We start from the raw sequence: 4,848 nt of genomic DNA on the forward strand, positions 1-4,848 counted from the left end.
AGTGCAATCCAGGAGATACACGTTTTTATACATATATATATATATATATGTATGTATTTAAAAACAAAAATTTGAACTTCTATCTTTCTTGTACCACTTGGCAAGTTAAAAAAAATCTTTGGGGGACATTTTCAAATGGTTTACTGTGTCCCAATCAACATTTCCATGGATATTTGCAAGTGTCCTAATCTGACTAATTCCACGGTGTACAATGGGTACTGCAGGTAAAGTCACGCTTTCTGCCCTTGAGGAAGATAAACAGTCACATAATTGTGATCAGTGCTGTGCTAGACTCCAGCGTGGGCTGTGGAGGCCAGAGCACAGCACACCCCAGCTTGAGGACAGAGAGCACAGTGAGGGGAGGCTTTTAAATAATGAAAACTGGTCACAATCTCAAAGGACAAGCAAAATTTGGCATCTAAATACAGGGGAAACCATTTGAGACAGGTGGTTTGTGCTTCAAGTGGCAGTGAATAGATGGGGAAAAAAGCAAGGCCAGACTTTTTTTTTAATATTAGATAGATGGAGATTTGTTGTTCACTTATTTATACATTCATTGGTTGATTCTTGTATGTGCCCTGACCAGGATGGAGCCTACAACCTTGGCATACATGTCGACACTCTAACCAACTGTGCTACACAGTCAGAACTGCGAAGCCAGAACCTAAATGGCCTTGTATGCCAGGTTGAGGAACTGAGGCTTTATCCTGTGGCCATTGGGGATTTACAGTAAGTCACTCAAGGTCACCCAGCTTAAGAGGCAGAGTGGTCTTTGAGGCAATATAGGTATCCTGATATTTATAAAAACCCAGGCTCCGTAACGACCGACCGAAGGCTCGACCGAACACTGGATGTCAGTCCTGCAGCCACAGCGACCCAGCACTGACTGCCGAGGGAGCTGCAGATTAGGCCCGGAGAGAGGCCTGGAGAGAGAGGCAGGGTCTGATCTGCAGCCTCATTGGCAGCTGTTGATCAGCCGTTGCCTCTCTGTTTCTCTCCGGGCCTGGGGGCGGAGGGGGGGAGGGGGCTGCTGATAAGCCCCACTTCTCTGTTCAGGCCCGGAGATAGGTCCGAAGACACTGACTGGCATAGAAACTGACCAATCAGAACCAAATCTGGGTGGACTCTGAGGAACCAATGGCTGCCTAGGAGGCAGAGCTTTTGACGCTGACTGGCATAGAAACTGACCAGTCAGAACCAAATTGGCTGGCAGAGGAGGCTTTGGCTGTGAGATCAGGCCAGCAGGGGAGGGCAGTAGGGGCAACCAAGCCAGCAGGGGAGGGTAGTTGGAGGTGAGATCAAGCCAGCAGGGAAGGGCAGTTAGGGGTGATCAGGCAGGCAGAAGCAGTTGTGGGTGATCAGGCCAGCAGGGGAGGAAATTAGGAGCTATCAAGCAGGCAGGCAGAGGCAGTTAGGGGTGATCAGGCAAGCAGGCAGATGAGTGGATAGGAGCCAGCAGTACATAGGGATCAGACCTAAAACGGCAGTCAGACATCCCCCAAGGGGTCCCCGATTGGAGAGGGTGCAGGCTGGGCTGAGTAGCTTTGGCTGTGAGATCAGGCCAGCAGGGGAGGGCAGTAGGGGCAACCAAGCCAGCAGGGGAGGGTAGTTGGAGGTGAGATCAAGCCAGCAGGGAAGGGCAGTTAGGGGTGATCAGGCAGGCAGAAGCAGTTGTGGGTGATCAGGCCAGCAGGGGAGGAAATTAGGATCTATCAAGCAGGCAGGCAGAGGCAGTTAGGGGTGATCAGGCAGGCAGACAGGTGAGCAGTTAAGAGCCAGCAGTTCCAGATTGTGAAGGGGGATGTCCAACTGCCAATTTAGGCCCGATCCCACAGGGATCAGGTCTAAACTGGCAGTCGGACATGCCTCAAGGGGTTCCCGATTGGAAAGGGTGCAGGCTGGGCTGAGAGAACCCCCCTCCATGCATGAATTTCACACACCTGGCCACTAGTCCTGTATAATAAAAGGTTAATATGCAAATTGCCCTCTCAACCAGGAATTCAAATTGAGTTTCACCAGTGGCGGACTGACCTGCCCCTGATCAGCCCCCGCAACCCCCAACCACCCAGAGCCCCTCCCCTCAAGCAGCAACCTTACTCTGTATCCACCCAGGATCCCCTCTCCACCACCTCCTCAGCCCATCTGGCCCCACCCCCAATCGGTTCCCCCACTTTGATCGGGGCAGGGCTGGCCAGTCAACCTGCCACGTCCCCTGCCCCAGGCTGGCCCAGCCTGATAGGCCCTGATTGGGGAAGGCTGCTCGAACCCCATCTGTGCACAAATTCGTGCACTGGGCCTCTACTTTTCATATATGCTCTTTGCTTTGATTCTGTGAATGATCATGAGGGCTATTTTCATGGGAGGAAACTGATCTTGAGACATATTAAGTGATTTTTACTGAACCCAGTGTTCCTTTTTCTATCATTACGTGGGGGCTCATAAGAACAAATTTGTAAACAACAAAACACATCAAAGCAGAGTACTTTGAGTACTTTGGGAGAACAAAAATCTGAAGCATTCATGTCTACAGCACAGTAGATGCTCACAGGCTGCTTAGGAAGAGCCATGAACTGTCTTTTAGCTTTGACATCCTAAGGCCAAGGTTAAGAAATTCTGAGCCCCCAGAAAACCAGCCATCAGTATGAGAAGCTCAGCCAGGTGGAATTGTGGGGCCACCAGGGGGAGCCGCTGAGCCCAGGACACAGCGACAGAGCCCAGGGAGCACCTGATCCCCACAGTGGAGCTTGTGTTTGCCATCTTGTGAGATGCCTCCCAGGTAACATTGGGAGTAAGGAGAGGGGGATGCAGCAGGAAGCTGAATACTGCATCAGCAAGTTGGGGACATGAGCACCCCAAATATAGGGAAAAGTGCAATGTGAATCACTTATACCCCAAACCTGATGAGCTCTAGGGGCAGTGGGTTACATGTGTAACTCAGATACAATGCAGAGTTAACTGTATTATCACTTCCTTTACAGCACCCACACATATAAATAAGCTGGAGACATTCGGATGGTGGGTGGAAAAGAGCATCATAGAAACTCTCAGGGGGAGATGTAAGGTATCATAGGAGTTGAAGCCTCTCCAAATAAAAACAATTGAGATATGAGGGGCCCTACATTTATTTTTCAAAGTGTTATTAAGTTATCCAGTAACTTAGTACCCGAAATTGATGTGTTCTATTTAACTTCTTCCTATTCTTCCCATGTTCCCAGTTAGAAGTTTCTGTGAAAACTTCTCAAAGCCTTCAAATTGAGAGGGTTTTTTTAGAACTTCCCTTGAATCGTGTTACACATAAAAAAAAAGACCATCCTAAGTCATACCCCGCTTCTTGCTTCCCTTTCAGAAAAAATCTCCTTCCCATCAACCAAGTCAGAAACATTAGCGTATTATGAGCATAACTTACATGCACAGTGCAGGGGCCCCATGCAGAGTCCAGGCCCCAGAAAGACCTTATGGGTGGGGACCATTTGGCAAGAAGGGCCTTTTCTGGGTGTGTCCTCCATCCACCCTGCAGACTTCATCTAGGTTTTCCATGTCACCAGTCAGGTACCCCCCATCACAACCCATCACCACCCATCATGCTCTCAGTCCTCTTGCCTCTGCGATGGAATGCTCTAGTGGCAGGAAAAATAACCTTAAGAAGAAAGAGAGCCATTAATGGTGAAGAGCTGGCAGGTGAGGGGTCCAAGGTGGACCCCAGCCTCTCCAAACATTAAACTAATGTGTGTGAGGGATTATAGAGAACAAAAGCTGAGATTGAAGCTGTGGCTTTTAACTGCCGAATTCTGTTCATCCTTTCTGCCCCCGGCCTCATCTGGCCTGTAGATTTTAGTAGCTGCTATCTTTCATTCCCTGAGGAGTAGAAGGCTGACATTTTCCCTCGTTACTGGGCTGCCTCTTAGGCTCCTAGACAAGGCTTGTGCAAACTCCAGGGCCTGTGGAAGCCGGGTGAATTTCAACTCTGGAAATCCTTGTTAGCAGAGCTGGTGGGATTAGCCATGTCATTTCAGATAGTCATGCTACAAGCTGTGAACATACATACTGCTTTAGATCTGTGGCTGATTTAATCTGCGGATGTGAAACCTGGAGGTACAGAGGGCTGACTGCATATTTATTGAAGAAAAAAAAAGCACATATAAGTGGGCTTGAAAAATTCAAACCAGTGTTATTCAAGGGTCAGCTGTAGTTGCTAAATTAAACTTTAGTTTGTATTGCCTTTCTTTGCTCTCAGCTCTGTTTAAAAACTCAAATACTTTTTTGAATTATTTGTTATGGTTTTTATTCCTTAAAGTCAATAGACCTTGACAAAAACACCTAAAATTCCATAAAATCTGAAAAAGCAATGTGCCCAGAAAGAACCTTCAATATTATCCATTTGGTTCTCTTTATTTTAAGACTAGAGGCCCAGTGCACAAATTCGTGCACCAATGGGGTCCATCAGCTTTGCCTGCAGAATCAGGCTGAAACCAGCTCTCCAACATCCCCTGAGGGGTCCTGGATTGCAAGAGTGCACAGGCCAGGCCGAGGGATCCCACTTGTGCACATTCATGGTGGGGACGGAGGCAAGAGGTTGGCCAGCCAGGGAGGGACTCCAGGAGGGCTCCAGAGCACATCAGGCACATCTCGCTCAGTCCCAATTGGCTGGACCCCAGCAGCAAGCTAACCTACCAGACTGAGCATCTGCCCCCTGGTGGTCAGTGCACATAATAGCAAGCAGTTGAGGGGCCTTAGTGTATCATTAGTATACTAGAGGCCCGGTGCACAAAAATTTGTGCACTCGGGGGGGAAGGAGGGGTCCCTCCGCCTGGCCTGTGCCCTCTCGCAATCTGGGACCCCTCGGGAGAT

The 4,848-nt window shown here is 49.0% G+C and overlaps 1 long non-coding RNA gene across 1 annotated transcript in view; it reads left to right on the forward strand.

Moving 5' to 3' along the window:
• The window catches only part of LOC107182104, a 22,524-nt gene that overhangs the window by 7,991 nt on the left and 9,685 nt on the right, over positions 1-4,848 (forward strand). Inside the window, exon 2 of the long non-coding RNA XR_001512822.1 lies at positions 761-765. This is a non-coding gene — a long non-coding RNA (uncharacterized LOC107182104). The remainder of the gene's footprint in view (positions 1-760; positions 766-4,848) is intronic.

This window comes from Myotis davidii, unplaced genomic scaffold, assembly GCF_000327345.1.
Source record: "Myotis davidii unplaced genomic scaffold, ASM32734v1 scaffold515, whole genome shotgun sequence".
Lineage (NCBI taxonomy): Eukaryota > Metazoa > Chordata > Mammalia > Chiroptera > Vespertilionidae > Myotis > Myotis davidii.